This window comes from Nyctibius grandis, chromosome 2, assembly GCF_013368605.1.
Source record: "Nyctibius grandis isolate bNycGra1 chromosome 2, bNycGra1.pri, whole genome shotgun sequence".
Taxonomy (NCBI): domain Eukaryota; kingdom Metazoa; phylum Chordata; class Aves; order Nyctibiiformes; family Nyctibiidae; genus Nyctibius; species Nyctibius grandis.
Genome location: NC_090659.1, coordinates 12,247,321 through 12,266,303, shown reverse-complemented (window position 1 = coordinate 12,266,303; position 18,983 = coordinate 12,247,321). Strand labels below are relative to the sequence as shown.

General features: G+C 40.8%; 1 protein-coding gene across 10 annotated transcripts in view; it reads left to right on the top strand.

Moving 5' to 3' along the window:
• NRIP1 (nuclear receptor interacting protein 1) overlaps positions 1-18,983 on the top strand; it is an 80,798-nt gene that overhangs the window by 28,323 nt on the left and 33,492 nt on the right. For 3 of the 10 annotated variants that reach the window (XM_068422382.1, XM_068422363.1, XM_068422354.1), the window contains exon 1: positions 16,868-16,980. The exons of 5 other annotated variants lie outside the window; for them this stretch is intronic. The gene's annotated coding sequence lies outside the window, so the exon portion shown is untranslated. Of the gene's footprint in view, positions 1-2,081; positions 2,359-16,867; positions 16,981-18,983 lie in introns of those variants that run through there. 2 more of the 10 variants (XM_068422344.1, XM_068422310.1) reach the window with 1 other exon arrangement.

The window sequence follows — 18,983 nt, the reverse complement described above, 5'->3', positions numbered from 1 at the left end:
ACTAAAAGCAGTTATGGGAAGGACTGGTGTTACCCGCTAGCAGGCATCCACTGTATGGAGTGGGAAACCCTGAGAACTTACATGATCAGTGTTTTGTTACTGATTCTTAAACGAAGAGGATTAAGATTGTGCTAGGACATAGTGTGGTATTTATCTCACTTGCATTATAGATGTCTGCCTCTTGAGTGGAAGGTGAGGGGCAGACCCTATATTCAGAAAAGAGAAACAGGAACCATGTAGAGCTCTTACCAGGCAAGGGACAGAAATGGGCACTTTTAGGGTGTGATTCATTTGACCTCCTTTAGACATGTGCTATAGGATGAGTTCAGTACAAGAGCCTAGTTCTTCGCATGGGCTGTAAAGGGAGCCTAACATGACCTGTTCAGGTACAGACACCTACACTGTAAACATCTTTATTTGGTCAAGTGAATTCTGGCTTGGCATCCACATCTAAGCATGGAAAGGCAAGGATGCTCTGTTATTATGGCTTGTGGTTGTGTCAGATGCCCTTCATCCTAGTTGAGTGAAGACTCAACAACACCTTTTCAAAATGGAAGTTGGCATTCCAGGGCCTCCAGAGATCTGCCCAGGTAGGGCTAACTATTCATGCTGAAGCATTGCAGGGGCATCACCCCTGTGCCATCTCTTCATGGGCAGCAGAAGCAAACTCTTTGTGACTCCTTGCTCCTCTTGTGTCAGTATACATGGACACCAGAGGCGGATTGGGCTACGAGGCTGGGTCCTGCAGTGTCACTGGCAAGACACGAGCATGTGTACTGTTCACCCAGCTCTGAAGCAGGAAGCCCCTTCAAAGAGCTGGAAGTAGTAGCCTGTTGAATGGTCCCCATGTAGCAGTGATTGATTTACAGGTGAGCGTGTGTAGACATGACCAGTGGTCAGATGGTGAGCTCCACAGGGACACTTGCTGGAGAGCAGAGTGTACGTTCTGGTGACAGGCTTGGTGCTTACCTGTAAATCACCTAGCATGTGTTTGGTGGGCCATGAAAAGTAAATAATTTATTGAAGCTGGTTTGTGGGTGAAATTGAAGTGTTGCACTGTGTTGTTAACTAGGGCCGCATAAAACACAAGAACTCATGTTTTGTTATTACTAAAAGTCAGTAATTCTAATGTTTTGTTTGGACTATAAGTAGTATGCAGGTGTTAGCATTCTCTCACTTATTTCTGTCGCATCCATACAGATGTGCTTTTATTACTTCAGGGCTCTGAGATTTTTATTTATGCTGCAGAACTCCTAAATAAATACATGTATCTTTATTTTACTTGCAAACTCCATTTAACTTTTTTCCTCTCAATTTTCCCTACGGTTTATTTGGAATACCAGCATATTATATGATGTCTGCAGTATTATTTCTCTGGGAATGCAGTATAATGGATGTCTTTGGAACTGATTTTTTAAAAACAAACCAAACCAAAAATCTTTAATATTCTGTTATTGTGAAATGTGTTCAAGTTAAGTTTTTCAGGAAATTTTTGATAGGGAAGTTAATAAAAAAACCTGTTTTGATTTGATTTTAAGTTGTATTAAAATTCAAGGCACTGGACTAATCCTGTTTTAAGAAAAGGAGGGGTGTCAAATTTAGTGTTATGACTATTATGAATTATTTTATTAAAAGTATGTTTTAAAAGGTGGCCTTGTTGAGAGTGTCTTCATTTTTATTGCAAAAAAACCCATAAACGGATCACTCATTATTACACCTATTTTCTTAAAGTACTCATTTTCTCTGTGCAGGCTCATTTTATAATGTATGCATATCGTAATGAAAATAATAATTAAATTCTTCCACAATGAAACTGATTGGGGGGAGGGTGGGGGTGGAGAAAGCTCAGGTAATACTAGCAGCTAGATTCATACCCAGTAAAGCTAGCTAATTGACTAGTAAGGCTGATTCTTCACCTAATATATTTTAAAGCCTGAAGTTGTATTTTAAAGCAGTGGTTCTCTTTTTCTAATAGGCACTCCGTATTTGGAAACACCATCTTTTTTTTTTTCCCCTCTTACTCTTCCCTTAATTTTTTTCCTCTTTCCTGCCACCCCCCATGTCTTCTCCCCATCCTCAAGTATGCATTCTGACCTTCAGCCACTGAGGAATTGCACTAGTACTGGGGCTGTGAGTGAACCAGGCACTGACTTGGAAGTGTTAGAAGAAGATGCTACTGAGGAGGTTGGAGAGGTCTGAGAGAAGCTGTCTGTCTTGGACTAAAAGGTGCACAGGGGGACAAGCCATGCTGCATGACCTAAACCCTAATTAAGTCTCTCAATCCTGGGCAAGACAAGGATGTAGTCTAGAGCTGAGCAGCAAAACCAAACTGGTGTGGATTAAGATACAGCTATTTGGGTGAGTGTGTGCATGCTGACTGAAATGTGGGAAATAATGCAACAGTTGTGTTGCAACATGGCTGACTAAAAGCATTTGGATTAAATCTGATTTACTTTTTTAGTTCTTAATCCTAACTGCTTTCCATTTTGTTATTGCTTTTTTTATTTGTTTGTTGGGGTGATGTGCTTTCTGCATGGTTTTTGTCTCTTTTTTTTTTTCTGAATCCTTGATTTTCTTCTAAATGTTTCCTCTTTTTTTGGCCTCCATTTATACGGCTTGGCCCAACAGCATCCCCAAGCGCTGTTCACTTTCCTGTATATCCTCTGCATTTCTTTCAAAGCATATTCAAACAGCTCTACTGTTGAGTTAGGTCTTGAAAATAATAGAAGCAGCATCAAATGTTCTGAGAACTTAGTACAGATTTTCGACAGTGCCCAAACTCAGCATAGCCCCGGAGGCCTGTATTCAGGTCGTCTTGCAGTCACAGATTAAGGCTGAAATAGTCTCACAGCTTTGGACTGCGTAATGATTCCCCTTGTGTGACTGGGGGGAGGAAAATGAGGTGGGAAAGACGTCACACCTGGCTGAGTATGCGGGTTTCAGCTTGGGGCAGCTGTAGTACCAGGGAGCGTCCTTTTCAGGATGCCTTTCAGTCACATCTGAGGCCTGGGGTGGCCTACGTCCATATAAAATGTGGTTTTTGGGAAGGCTGGTCCGATCTGTGCATGAGTGCTGCACGCTGGCTATGGTGTCGGCTTTTCTTTTTTGAGATTAATCATTGTAATGTTTTAATAAAATGGATGTACAACCTAATTTTTTAATAAAGGCAAATGGGGTACAATATTAAAGACATAAAAGGTGCTCTAAAATGATGGCATGTAATATTAAGACTTACCTTGCATGAACAAAAAGCAAAGTGACTGGTTTTGAAGCTGCTGCTCCATCATTGACTTGGAAACTAATTTTGGTCTTTCTTGAACTCATCTAAACTTTCTGATTCAGTCACCACCTCTAGTAGTTTATTCCACCACCCTTAGCATGAAATACTTCTGCAGGACCTATCTATTTACTTCTATTTCCAGTTGCTTTATGTAACTTTGAAAACTTAAGGTCATCTCAGAATATCTTCTTTCCTGATGAGAAATCAGCCTGAATCCTTTAACCTCTTCATTTCGAGTGTCTAAGGTCATGTATCACTTTTTTTTTTGTCTTTTGTTGATGTCAGTATCCTTCTTTAGATCAAAAATGAGAATCGACAATTATTCTTTTGTTTGCCTGCAACAGCTGTATCCTTCAGATTTTTTTAGTGTAGATTATTTAAAATATACTCCCTCTCCTATCTTCTCCCAGAGTAAGTTTTTCCAGAAACTTATAAAAAAAAGCCAAGTTTGGCATGGCAAAATCTGAGTTTCACTGGAGGATTTGCAACTATGTATGCCTGTTGCAAAAATTTTGTTATGTGAGACGGAACTGGATTGAAAACTGACTCTGTGGTTTGGTTTCTGCATGTCTCTTTTGGCTGTTACAAGAGAAGAGAGTAAGCCAGGTGCTCAGCTGTGCTGGTGGCTGCTCTGGAGGGGTGGACCAGCAAAGCCCAGGTCTTGCCTGTGCCTGCCAGGCTCCACGGGAAGCAGCTTTGTTGCCCTGCGTATCTTCCCTCTCCAGGGAACAACTCCTTCCCTTCTCAGGGGAACAGCAGTGTTCAGCCTCTTACGCTCTCCGGCTCAGTCACAGATGTCACACGGGAGAACAGGAGTGTTCTGGCCAAAGAGCATGCCTATTAGAAATAACTAAAAAACTTCTGTATCTTTCTCCATATAAAGCCATCATCTATGCATCAAGCTATGAACTGCCAAGAACTTTTTTTTTTTCTGAATTGAGTTGTATTTTGAGAGGGTGCAGTCGAAGACTGCCTATTCAATGTTTTTGTTTACATCCACAGAACTAGAGTTATGGTGTGTTACATCTGACTAAAGGGGAAAAATCCTTTCTGGGGACGTTATCAAGTTCAGCAGGTTGTAAGCCCTACTTGTTTGAACTTTTTATTTGTTTTAAAAAGAGCATGGACATGTTTTGTCCAATGTACATTTTTTGGCAACAAATTAGGGGGAGACAGCAGGAAGAGAGAACAAGGTAGGAGAGTGTAAATGCCATGTGCAGCTGGTAGAGGAAAAGAACTCACCCACTTCTACCATAGAGCGATAGACCCAGAAACCAGAGTTCAAATCCATGTCCAGGTTTGTACCGTGGTTTTCGTGAACCCGTACAGGCTACTACTTAGAAACTGAAACCCTAACTACTCTGATGGAGAAGCTCAACTGTGTTAAGTACAGGTGAAAATTAGTCAGATGTTTTGGCCCTTTCCTGCTGCTTTCCGTATGGGGGTTGGTAGTGTGGTGTATATAATGCCTGTAACACGTAACCACTGTTTCTGTGTTGGTGAATGACATTGTGTGACACTTATATGTCATGTTAGTGGTTGTAAGAAGGTATGACTTTAGAAGTTGCTTACATTTGAAGTGAAACAGGAAATAAATCCAATAAAGCAAACAACTGAGAAGTAGAAAGTTGTTTTCTTGATGGGTGGATTAAAGAATTTTCTACATGTTCTCTACCATTGTGAAAGACTAGTAAATCCTGTTTCCATGTGGGTTGGTAAATTTTTATGAGTAGTTGGTCAAGTTAATTCAAGTATACATTTTGGTTGGGTTTTTTTTTAACACCACTGATACTCAGGTTTCTGGAATTAATTATGTTCTTGCAAGACATCTGATACAGTTCATCCTGAGAAAAACCATATTGGGAAGAGGTGGTTTTATTTTTTTAGATAACAGAATACAATCCAGTAGCTTTGTTCCAAAAGGGCATATCAATGAGCCTTCATTGTTCTTGACATGGTGCTTTTCTCTTTTGCATTCCTTGATTTCCCTGTCTGCCTAAGGAATAGGAAGATCTTCATATTTCCGATGACAGTTGGTCAGTGTCTGTGTGGCTCCCCCCACCCCCCCCATCATGGTCACTAATCTGCTCTTGAATTTATGGACTCAATTTTGCAAGTTTTGTGTTTGTCCCATTGTCCATCTGTTGTGTGTCCCCCCCCCCACCCCCGCCATGACTAACTGGTGTCGAAGACAGTAGGTTGATTCATGTGATTAGATTTCTTCTGCTCAGGTTCAGTCACTGTTGTCTTTGTACTTACCTATCCATACGCTTGTGGTAAGATTCAGTAAAATAGAGAGGATAATTCCATAGGCAGAATTCTTTTTCTGTATTTTTAATTTTGGAACCTCCTGCTGATAAATGGAAAAACTGTGGCTAGAAGCTTACCTGATCGTTACTAGAAATTCTAGCCCTTACCTTTCAGAAAAGTTTGTTAATAAGGCAAAAAATGACTCGGAGCTGTTACTCTTGTCTGATGACAAAGAAACATCTGCTTGAAGAGCTTACAGTGACCGGGTTTAAATAGCCTGAACTGTGCTAAAATCAGTTCTACAGTATCAGGATTTTTTTTTTTCTTTCTCATTTTGAAAGAATCAAAGATAAATGTCTTACACATTAAAGAGATGAGCTATAATAAAACATGTATGGATAACATGGCAGCAGTCCAAGAGCATTAGTATGCATGCCCTGATCGAGTTATGGTGGCAGCTAGCAGTCACTCTCAACTTACAGTTAAATGTTACTCAGGGAGCATGGAGAGCCTTCCTCAGTGAACTGTACCTGTTCTGAAAGAAAGAAACACACCCCAATTTAAGGCATTTGTTGCCTGGATCAGTGTGAAACCTGTTGATACGGAGAACTGGTGACCAGCATCTCCAGGGAGCAACATTTGTTACGGAGGGTTTGGACAGCAGATGACGGTGCCTGTAGCCACGTGGATAACTGCGTTAGGATGGAGCATGTATATGTTGTAACAGAAGCGTATGGGTAATATACAGTCATGCTGACACAGGACTGGTCATGCTAACAGATATGCCTGTTAATGTATGTGAATTTTGCTTCATGTGACAGTTACGTGAACACCATCGCTACTGCATGATAATCTATGACCAGTTTTTTGACAGGGCAGAGGCTGCAGGCTCTTATGAAACACAGCGGTGGGAAATCAGATGTGAGAGTAATTCTTCTAGCCCTTGCCTGCTTCCTTCCCATATCTAATTAGCCGTTGGGGAGGACAGCAATGAGTGGGCAGCTGGCCAGATAAATTGTTACAGTGGATTGGATCTGGCCAGCAAGCTGCAGCTTGGGCATTCCGGTTTGGATTACAAAACAAACAAAAAAAAAAGGTTTTATATGAATTATATGAATTTCTGACCCAGGTTGCCTCGAAAGACACATACAGTAGATGTTGATGGCTGTTCTGTTTAAAGACCAGGTTCTTTTTCTGCTCTTAAGTAGAAGGCTTTTGGAAGATCTTAGTAGTTTCTTTTCCATGATTATCTATTTATTCCCTTTGCTTAGGGCGGGAGTAATCTTCAGTGCTTCTCTGCGTTATTACATGCTTCTTGCAAGTGTTCAGGCTTTTACTTTATTATCCTTTGGAGACTCTTTCACAGAGAAATGAACCTTGATGTCAGGTGGTAGTGAGTATGAATATTCCAGAGCCAAAGTGCTACTGCTGTGGAAAACCTCATACCTAGGAAAAGAATTAAGGGAAGGAAAATTTCCATGAGATTATTCCCACAGCGCTTTCTTGTCTGTTCTTTATATTCCGATGGTGAAGGTGACAGATCAGAGGAGGAGGCTGCTTCATGAGCATGGGAGATCCTTTGGGTAATGTTGGGATCCACGACGCAAAGCCATCTGTGTAGCCACGCTCTGTGTATGGTTGTTAGATTTGTTGGTTGTCTCAGGCATTTTTTTTGGGGGGGGGGGGGGGGGGGGGGGAGGGGGAGGTACTATACTGCTAATTTTGCTCTCTTGAGCAAATAGATTGGGTCCTCTTATTTTTTCAATGGTCAATACTTTGTTGATTGGTGATGCTTTGTTTGATGCTTGTTAATCACATGCAAAACAATGCAAGGAGGAAAGGTTTAGGGTTTTGGGTCAGATCTCTCCCTAATATGGCTGATCCATTAACCACTGAAAGTTGAAACAACCTGTAGGATGACATCTGATGTTTATGCATACAACTGTTTTATAAAGGATATAAGTTATATTTAGTAGTAACCAAAACATTCCCCTTCCTTTATCTTTTTGAAATTAATACTGAGTTTGCTTTTTCCCAATATTGCAGGTTCTGCTTATCCATGATTTTTCACTAGTAGTTTACTTGTACAGCAGAAAAGATGAAATAATGGAATAATGTTGTTTTTCATGATTATGGAGGTTGTGTACATTTCTAATAGCTCAAACCATTTTTGTGATGTTAATGAAAGTTTGGAAAGCTGAAAAAGTTAATTTTAAGTTGCTTTTTGTTTTTCTTTGAGGAAAATAATTATTCTTGCAGTATTTTAATTTAGCAAATCTGTGTTTTTATATAGATTCATGCCTCTTGTGGTTTGTGTCAATGTTTGGCACTCAGACATGTTGTTAGTCATCCATAAATGAAAATAATTGAAAAGTGACAAAGGTCTTGTAAATGTTTTGAAATCTTTGGGTGCATTTAAAAAATTTGTGAAAGCTTCATATTTCTGATTCTTTAAATCAATCAGCCTGGGAGGGTGGTGGGGATGGTTGTACTACTGGCAAAATATTAAGAATAAGACAAACTTGCACGGACCGTGTTACACTTTGAGAAACTGGAGTTATTTTTTGTGATGTGCACTAAATATAAACTTAATGTGTCCTCTGTAAAAAAACAGAGCAATTCTAGCGTGCTCTGTATTTTCCTAAGCGAGTAACTTGGCAAGATCCACTGTAGTTTAAAAAATTTTTATGTTGCGCATTCATTTTATCGAGGCAATGTGTTTGGTTTGAGGGTTTGTGTTTACTACAAGACAAATTGTTTCTAAACACTAGACCCTTGTTTCCAAAAGGGTCTGTCTAGTGTTTCACAGAAAGGGAAGAGAATAGTTCAGGATAATTGCCTGAGAACTTTCTTTCCTTTCTTTTTTTGTGGTGTGTTTTTTTTTTGTTGGGTTTTTTTTGTTTGTTTTTTGTTTTTTTTTGTTTGTTTGTTTTTTTTGTGTTTTTTTTTGGTTTTTTTTTTGGTTTTTTTTTGGTTTTTGTGGGTTTTTTTTGTTTGTTTTGTTTTTTAATTTAAAAACATTACTGGTTCTGATGACTTGGTCCATACGTAAGCTTACGGCAGTGGCTTTGACTAGGAACAGGATAAATCTCACTTGCTCCTACTAAAGTTTCTGTTGACTTTAATGTGAGATGTAATACTACTTCTGAGTTATATGGTAGGAAATAGTCAAGAGGTCTGAAATTTACAAAGGTATTAGAGATTCATAAACATTTGAATTTCTAAGGTTGAAAAAAAAAAAAAAGGGGAGCCTAATATGTTGCAAATTTAGATGTATGCAGTAAAGCAGGAATCCGTGGCTTGAGTATAAGGCAAAACAATCCTAAATTAAGAATGCTGTAAAGTGAAATAACTAAATAGTAAGAGAATGCGTGTGGTAGATGGGTTTCTGACACTCTTGCTAGCTAGAGAAGAGAAGAGGTTTGAGTCACTGTATGATCTCAGAATTAGTATCGTTGAAGATAAAACGGAGCATGTTTGGGAGAAGGAAATGCAGTTGGCAGTGGAGTACGCAAATACACTCAATAACCAGAAATCACTGCTGACTACTGTTGGCTTCAGCTATTTTGTTGGACACATGGCAACAGTATCACAGTGTGATCATTGCTGGAACTGTACAAGTGTAATTAATTCTCCTATTGTGCTTATCTGGTTGTCAGCTTCTTACTCTCTTCTCAAAGTGGCCTGGGGTACCAGGATAAAGTACGCACGTCTATGTAGATGCACGTACATGGAAATGAAGTGCCTGTATACAAAAGATGGTTGCCTGCCAGACGCTTCCAGTTTTTTACTTTTCGTAACTAGCTGTATTTTCTGTCATCAGTATGCTGCTTCTTGCTTTGTAATGATATCTGAGATTTCCAAAGACGATAGAAGAGTATTTAAACAAGAGCATTTGAAGGTGAATATGGGCAGTGTAATGTTTCTGTGATGATACAGAGACTGATGCATTTGTCAATGTGGGTTTTTTTTCCTCCCAGGCTTGTGATATTTCTTTACCAATCAGGTGCTGACAAAATATTAATAATAGTTAATACAGTGCAATCAAAAGTGTAAAATAAGTGCTTACTTTTTCCCCCTCAATCCCACATTCTTAATTATAAGAAGAAGGAAGTGATACAGAAGCCTAAGGAGGTTGGTTGGGATGATGAAAGAAGAGGACGGGGGAATAGGGCATCTTCTTTATAAAACATAGTATAAATAAACTTTTTTTATATTGCAAATTATTGTTCAGTGTAGGCTGCTCCCCACACCTCTTTTAAGTGCAAATCTGGAAAAGGTTGTGTCTGGCAGACCAGGAGAAGGAGCTCAAGGACCTGGTTCTTTGCTGGGTGCCTTCAAAGGCTAAGAGTGGGAGGTGTAGCTTAGACTTTGAGATTGCAGGAGTTGAAACTGATTTTTAGATCATGTTTATACCTTCCAGATATGGGTGGCTGCAGAGATTGAAGGCTAAATTAGAGCCTACAGTAATAAAGGTAGCCAAGTAGAATTACTAACAGACAACTGATTGAGACAACTTTAAAGGATGTTTTTCACCATTTAAAGGTGTTTCCAGACATCACTTTGCTCTGAAATGCATGTTAAAAAAAAATCTCTGCTCTGCAGACAGCCAAAAAGCTGTGCTTGTGAATGTTAAAAATGACCTTGAGCAGAAGAACTCAAAGGTTGTTGGTGGCTTTGTACTGAATAAAATAAACTGGCACAGCAATGAGAAAAACCTGCATTAAGGTTCAGGGCACTGATTCAGCAAAACACACTTAATCTTAAACATGGATAAAGTCCTTATTCTTCTGCAAATGCTCATGTAATTCCTGATCAGGACACAAGTTAAATACTAGAATAAACTATATTCACGGGTGTATGTAATACGAAGTGTTGATAATGTCTTTAGGTGGGTATCTGAGATGTCTGAAGCAGGAAAGGAACCCCCCAAAATGAGTGGTGCTATCCGTGCAAGTAGTCAGCCTTCTTTTATGAGATCCATCTTGTGGAGAGGTGTCCCCAGGTTTGGAAGTTACTACTTTTGGCAAAACGTCTGTAGAGGATTGTTGCTGTGAGTATTTGAGAGTTGCTGGGAGACCTAAATTAAACTCCTGGTTTTACCATCGAGGTGCGGAAGATGCCTGGGTATTGAGATCTCAGTAGAATAAGGTTATTTCCTTTGTAACTGTATAAACACTGATAATCTATTAAGACTTTTTTTCCCCTCCCTGTGGACATGGAAAGAATCACTGTATTTGATCACTTTAATCTACATTATTCAATACTTCTTGCCCTAACTGTTACTCTTAAGCAGTAGTTACTATATTAATTTCTTATACACAAGTAGTATATTGCATACTAGTGTAAGAATGCTAGCTATATTAAGTATACTTGAAATGAATACGCTAATGATGAGACTTCTCTGCCTTTGCTTCTTTACATCTAATTTCTGTGACTTTAGTTTAGATGGGTAGAATTCATATAGACCTATACATATATCTATAGTCAAGTAGATGTACCTAACATTTCGTGATCGTATTCATTTTAATTTCTCAAGTGTGTTTTTTTTTCTTTATAAGAAAAAATCTTAGAATAAGATTTATCTGTGCTCATGTTATTTCAGTACTTAGTTTGTATCTGGTGATGCGTCCTTTTCCATGAAAACACACTTACTTTAACTGTATTAATATGACTAATATATTAATAGCACTATAAAGAGCAATTTATCAAATTTTCTATTTAGTCAGGTTACTTAAAAAAAGTAGCCCCCCCTTACCTAATTTGCACTTAAAATGAGTTGTAATTGCTTTACACTATAGCTAGCTCATAAACAGTGTAACAGAATGTATAATAATGAGAATCACAATTTACAGCTCTTTTTTCTAGAAAACTCTCACGTGCAGTGATAGACCAAGGGTTGCTTTGGATGCTGCTGGGAAGTTAGGTCAGCAACGTCGGTAGACATGGTCTCAGGACAATTTTTCAACTGTTCGTTTTTAATACTAGTACCAATGGGAGTATCTCTGTTTGCTCCCAAGAGAATTTTTTTGTCAATAGCATCTTTGCTTTAGCAGACATGGTTTTATTTAGTAGTGGGGTCCGGGTGGGAAGAGAATACATTATATTAAATTTCACCATCTTTATCCCTTTTTTTTGTTTTTGCTGCGCAGAGGTATACTGCGTACGAAATAACTGCTTTATGCTTGAAGAATGTTAACATTGTATAGTCAGAATCAGCAGTTAGAAAATGGTAGAATTAAGGTTGCGTGGACAGCCTGTACTTGGATGGGTTGTAAAACGCTCGTCCCGTCCATTGCAGGGCCTGCATATGCTTGTGTGAGCATGCCTGCGTGGGGAGCCCAGCAGGCAGAGAGCAGCCTGCCTCTCTGCGCTTGCCGGCCATGAGAAATTGTAGCTGCAAAGACCATTTTTATCAGATGGTCAGAAATGAATATCTGGCTTTATGTATACGGTGTCACGATGGTTGTGTGTGTGGGTGTGCAGGTTGCTGCTGTAGCTTTTGTGTCATGGCTAGGTGCTGACTAACCACACTTGCTGCTTCTGTCTGACGTTCTTAGGACAGCCTGGTTTGGAAGGTTTTCGCTGGACTGTTGTGGCCCTGGAAGAAAGCTGCTAATTTGTATTTTTGGGTTTTGGCTTCTGCTTTTGACAGTGCCACACAATGTGTCCCTATTTGGCAGCAACGACTACCTGGCTTGAAAGCTTTCGTTGCATCTTTAAATCACCCTGCTCAGCTGGAACATTGCAACATGAGTTCTTTGTTTTTGTTTTGGGGGTTTTCACAACACTTGATGTTTGGAAAACCCATAATGTATTTTTGTTTTGTTACATGTTGGAGAAACTTAAGAAACTGTGGGCGTTACTTGGTCAGCTGTGCATACCATGAAAATACTTCTTAGTATTTTCTGCTAGGCTGACATGTAACATGTGAACTACTTAAACTGATCTCTGCTAATGCCTTTTCCTGGTAACTCTGGGTAAACTGGGAAGTTTTCTAGGAAACACTGTGTAGGACCCAGTTCTGCAATAATTGTGTAACAGGCGAACTGACCAAACTTCTTTTTTAACCACAGTTGGCTGCCTGTATGGCACCCTGTCATTCAGAGGCCTGAAAAATGACACATTTGTGCAGAAAGATCAATGAATGATCCACATGTGTGGATCTGCCCAGTCTTTGTTTGCTTGAGGCTCTGAGGTGGTGAAGGCACGCGTGGTTGCGTGCCACTTCTAGCCTCCCACTCCCTTATGGCTGCGGAGCAGAGGCGGGCTGGGTCCGTAGGGGAGAGCAAGCCTTGAGACTGCTCTGAGTAATCACAGGGGTTGTTCTGACATCCAGGCGCTGAGGGAACGCCGTGGCCCTCTGTCCAAGCATAACAAATGCCTTGGAAACCTTGGCAGGTCTCTGGAGAAGCGTGTGTGTGGTGTGAGTTCCTCCTCTGCTGGTACAGAAAGCACGATCGCTGATATTACTGAAAACTAACACTTAAAATTGTTAAAGCCTTCTAACAAGGAGGGTATTTTGTGAGAAGAGCCACAGTTCTTGGGAGTTGACGGAGTGAATCTATTTTAGTAGCAGGTGTAGAGTAGTGTTATCGCAGTTGTGACATAACTGCCAAAGCCGTGTCCTTCTTCAGTAAACTTAAAGGTGTTTTGTTCCTGTCTAATAGACTATAGTACTTAAAAAATGATCGTACAAAACCAGGCTAACGAAGCCCTCAGTGCTCAACCAGAGAAGAATCACACCACCCTCTGCTGGCACGAGTGGCTCCTTCTTCCTCCTCTCCTCAAGGACTTGCCTGGCGGATATCCTAGAGATTAGTAAAAGACAGTTCTGAAGTGCGATGCTGGCTCCTCTCGATTAAACTGAGGTTGCTTTAACCCATTTGTATTTATTTTTTTCCTGCAGAAATTTGATAGTTTAATCTGACCAATAACACCACTAAAACAGGTGAAGAGAAGGTGGTGATGGTTTTTCTCTGCTTTTAGATGTGGGAATCCATGTTACTTTCTAACTAAGCATGCAGAAGGCTACTCCTAGTTGGCAAACTCTTACTGAAGTTAGAGGTTCTGCGTGCAAATATCTTTCTGAAGAAAGTGTCCATCCCTTTGATGTGTTGATAGTTGCATTCAAATAATGCTGCCAAATCCATTGGGTAAACTTGTGGTTTCATAGAGTAACCGTGTGTTCCTAGGGCCTTTCCTGGAGGTTATCTCTGGATGCTCGCTCGAGTTTTGAGAAAGCGTCTGTGTCACTTGTCAGGTGATGAGCAGTCAAGAGCAGGCAGGCCGGGCGATTAATTTATTTAGTTTTGTTTCCCCAGTGCATACAGTCATGCTCCCAAACTCTTGGTAGGCCTGTTGCATATTAATGTCCTCTCCTCTTACTTCCTCCTTGGCTCAGGATGACTGAGAAGGAAATAAGAGGTTAAGATGAGGAGTTGGGACGCTTTTTAATTTCTTCTCATAAAACATGTATGATGCCTGCCAGAGCAACCCTCTGTGTGTTCCTGACCCTCCTCCTCCTCCTGTCTGCCTCGCCTAAACACACAAGATATCCTGGCAGGTGGTGCCACTTTCAGTCAGAAAAATAATCTTCACCCACAGTATTTATGGGGGACCGTGAGGCACAGAGCACCCCTCTCCCCCGGCTGTATCCTGAGCCTGCAGGGAGCCAGGCTGTGCCACTGCAGTGCTGATACCGGTGGGGGAAAGGACGGTGTAAGTTTGGGGTGAGGAGAGGGCTGGGGGTGGCTGTGCAGAGCCCCGTTCCTAGTCGATGGCTGCTTACATAACTTCATTATGAAAGAATGCTGCTGGTTGAACCGTGCCTCCTCTCTCTGGCTGGCTCAGGTGTCCCTCCAGCACGCCCGGGATGCTCTGCCTCCTGCATGGGAAGGGTTAAGAGGAGACAACATCCTGTCAAAGACCTTGTTTTTAATTTTGCCTCTCACACTGGCACAGATCCGGCTAAGAGCAGCCCAGATTAGTTCGGAAAACCTTTGAAGAGATTTAAGATGTCCTTCAGCCAGTTTGAAGGTTTTTGTCTTGCAAATCCAGTACAAGGGCGCCTGCAGGCATCTCGACCCTTGCTGTGCTGCTGATGCAGCTCAAGGTCACACTAACCCGCCCTGTGACATTCAACAACACACCAAAAAAAAATCATGCGGTGAAACTGCTTCAGCATTCAGCCAACCAACAACTTCCTCAGTTCCTCACTAAAGGAATAAGTGTATATATATTTTTTCTTTTTGTCTTTCTTTTTCTTTTTTTTTTTCTTCGTAGATTTTTGCTGCAGGAAATAATCCAGGATTTCTGGTGTGTGTGATGACAAGGTCATTTCTTAATTAGAACACATGTAAAGAACAAAGCTAAATGGCTTCAAAACAGCTTTGTAGTTGATGGAGAGGATTTAAATTATTTAAAGAGATAGTCACCCAAGTATGATGGAAACTGAATTCTAAACACATTAACTCTTTCAGTACTCTGCAGTTTCCATATGCTAGTCAAAAGAAAATGTCAAACTTGATGAGCATTACTGCAACTGCTGTTAAATGAACATTCATACATCTACTTATAGGTAGGGTTGTATTATGCTCTTACCAGAGTTGTGAAAGCAAGATTTTTTTTTTCTTTTCTTTCTTTTTTTTTTAAAAAAACAGTGCAATATTCCGCACTGGCTAGAGATCAAGCGATAGCCGTAGGAAATTGCTTCTTGGAGATCAGTGACTTAATTTCTACCGCGTTTCATGTTTTGGTGGATGTATTAGCATAAATACATGTGTGTGTGAGTACGTGTATGAATTACAGTGCAAGTATACAGGTATTGTTCCAGAGCTTCTGCTGGAAGAGATGTGGACTACTGTCCTCAGTACTCAACATGGTTGCAAGGCATAAGGTTATAAGGAAGGTGGATTTGAGATTAGGGAATGAGGAATGAGAAAACTAACAAGATAAATGGCAACTTCACTTAGTTAGAAATTACTGTGAGCTGGCTGGAAAGACTAATTGTATGCGGCATCTTGGAATTTGAATTCTGTTAATCAGGTTTGTTTCTTTGACTCAAAGCACCTAAATATGAAGGCATTGGTGCAACTGTCTTAACCATAGTTTGAGGTGGTTGTATGTTAATTATCCATCCTTTTAATGTTATCCCCCAGGGTTTTTTTTTCTGTTTTCTTGACTTCTTGTTCTGGAAATGCCTGGGGGCTAGTGAGATGACCACACTTCTGTGGTTGCCTTGGGAGTGCATGGCCCCAGGGGCCCACGGGCAGCTCGACTCCACTTGCTGGAGGGGCTGACCTGCTGCACCCGAGGAGAAGCCGGATTTATTGTGGTCTGTAGTACCTGCCTTTTGGTACCAGCACACAACTTTCCATGTTGGCTGCTTAAGAAAAGGGGGGGAAAAATATTTAGAAATTGTTCACCAAGGGGGAAAAAAAGCAAAGAACGCATTGAATAGAAACTTTGCTGACAAACTTAGGGCTCTATGTACGCTCAGAGATGCCACTGCATGATGCATCAGAGAACTGAAATGTGGAGAAATAAGTATTCCCCTTGTAGTCAAAAGTCTAGCAGTTAACCCAGATTTAAGTGTTTCAAGTGTAAATGACATAAAATTTACTGAGAGTTTATCACTTGTTGTTTTGGTTTTTGTTTTGTTTTCTTTTTCTGGGGTAAATCTTGCTCGGCTGGAACACGAGGCGCAGCAAGTGTCAAATGTTGGGCTGAAATGGAGTATGCTTGCTAGAGAGAGATTGTGCTGGCTCTGAGGACCTCCTTGTGAGAAAGGAGGAAACTGCATTTGCCAGGATAAAGATGGGAAGATCAGGTGCTACAACTTCTTTCCTCTTTGGGTTGCTTTTTTCCTTTCCCTATGCTATCCAGCTTGAACAGAGCTTGTGGGAAGAAAACGATGGAGGAAAATGGGCTCCACGCAAGAAAGATGGATAGGACAAAACTGATGTGCTCTGTGAAATCTGTACGTTCCTGCCCTTGCCTGGGGTGTGCCGTGCCCTTAACATTATGGGAGACCTAAGCTCACCTGCTAGTAATTTCTAATTTACTGTCCTAATTCATCGATTTGTTATCGCTAATTGTACTTCATTTACTTCTGTGTAGTTTCCAGTACCTAAAGGGTTGAAAGGTTGCTGTAATTGGCACCCGCAGCTGCTCTTTCTTTTGACAGGGGATAATTTTGCAGCCTATGCTTTGTGTGACAGCTGCCTAATTGGGCATTCTCCCCTTGTAGCAAGCCTGCCTCCTCCAGCCTCCCTGCTGACAAATGGTGCTGGATTATAGATGAGGACACGCTGACCCGTTCGACCTTGCTGAGGCAGCGGGGAGGGGCCTCCTGCTACTTGAGGGAAGCTTTGGGTCATTTAAAGGACAAGGTCACGAGCCAGGTGGGGAAATGACATGATATCACATGACAGGAGCCCGGTGACACGGTCAGTATGTCAAGGACAAACTCATCAGTATTGATTAATGCTGCTTTTTTCTGGTGTCTCTGCGAAGCCACTGTTATGTCAAAAATATTTTGCTAATTTATTCTGGGTAAAGTGCCAAACGTTATTTTTGGGGTTATTTTTGCAAGTTTTTGTGCAGCGTTTTGTTCCCAGTACAGATCGCATGCAAAAGCAGTGTTGTTAAACCCCCGCCGATGATAATTTATTGGGTTCATCTCGATGTTTTTGGTAAAATGTATATCTGCAGGTACTGTAAGGAAAATGCCAGGAAGGATGCACGTCGGGGCAGAACTCAAGGAGGGGGAAAAAATCCCTGCTTTTAAATTTCAGCATTTCACTTTTCACTCCTACTCGAAATGCGTGTATGAACCTTTATGAAAACACAAGTATCTGCATACGTACAGCTGATTGGAATGTGGGAGAAGTGTTTGAATAAAAAGAACCGAAGGGAAAAGTTAAATATAAATTGAACGTTTAAAGAAAAAGACTTACATTAGATCAAGGGCGATAGAGTTAAGATAATGCCATGCCTATTTTAAGAACTAACACGGTATCCATCTATGCCAGGCAATAAAAACCTGCTAAGTGGGTTTTGGAAAATGTTGTGAATACAAGTGACAATATTTTGAGAGCATCTTCATGTTGCATTTCTATGCTAATAAACTTCAAGGTAAATGAACAGCTTGTTTGACATTTGCTATGTTAGACAATAATAAAATGCTTTCTTCTGGAGTAATTAGACTTGATAGGTTGATTATGTTAAGAGGTAAAGGTAAATACAATCAAAAAGAAAACTCTCGGAGGGAGTTGTTGCCTGTTTTTGAACTTTAACGCTATCGATTTGTTTTAGCCGATACCTAATGGTGTGTCTCACACATATGCGTGTGTGCACACGCTTGCACTCACACGTGTGCACGCACACATGCAAGCACCTACGGCCACGCGCGGCACGCACCGAGTTTCTGAAACAGCCTGTTAAGCTGGGAGGGGAGTGTTCACCTAGGAGCACGGTTCCCGTTTCTGTGGGATCTGATTTGTTGTTGGAAGCTGTTGTGTCTGAACCTCGTCCGTTCACCAGGATGTAATTTTACTCCCCCGAGGTAAAAAGCCGTCAGTGGTAAAGTGTGATAAATTAGTTCACTCAAGTAGATGACGCGTGTGTGTGTGTGTGTATGTGTTTAATTCTGACCTTGCTGTGCATGTGTTTAGCTGCTCTCGGCGCCCGAGTCAAGCCTGGTGGAGGTTTAATCCTGTGCCCTTGTACACGTATACTTGATTAGTAGTTGTGGTTATCTCAGCAGAAGACATTCCGCCCTCCTCCTTGTATTGGTCGGGACCCGGGCATTGGGGAGTCAAGTCGAAGGAGAAAGAAAAGAGATTTTGCATTAGTATTCTATGAAAGCCTTACTGTCTGCAGAACAAATTGATTGCTACGGTGTACCTGTGCTTGGCACCACTGCTGTGAAAGAAAGGTACGGTTGTAATCTGTTTTATTGTATTACATATTGTGACACTCCAGGAATGTTTAACGTTCGGCTCTTCTGTGGCACATGCTAGAAGTCTGCGTAAAGAAAAATGTTTGAATGAATGAAAAGTATGCGAGGCTGTCGTTATCGGCAGCTTTGTTTACTACGACGAACTAAGTAGCCCCTGCTAATGAGACAAATTTGTTGTATGTGCCAATGGCAACGTAAGGAGATGGATAACTGAACGCTCTGTATTATATTCCGTTACTCACATCTGTGTCAGTAGTTACTGTGTACCTACACAGATAAAACTCTAATTAACCTTTTAAGGGGGTTTTGGTTTAGCTTTTAAATGTGGAGTATACTTGAACGTGGATGTGTTTGCCTCTTTAAATGAAAATGTGAGGGTTTTTCCTAGTTTTTAATCTGCTGCGCTCATCCTACGTGGGGGAAGGGTGGTGGTACGTGAGGGGAGGTATAAAAAGATGAAAATCTTAGATGTGCTGCTATGATAAACAG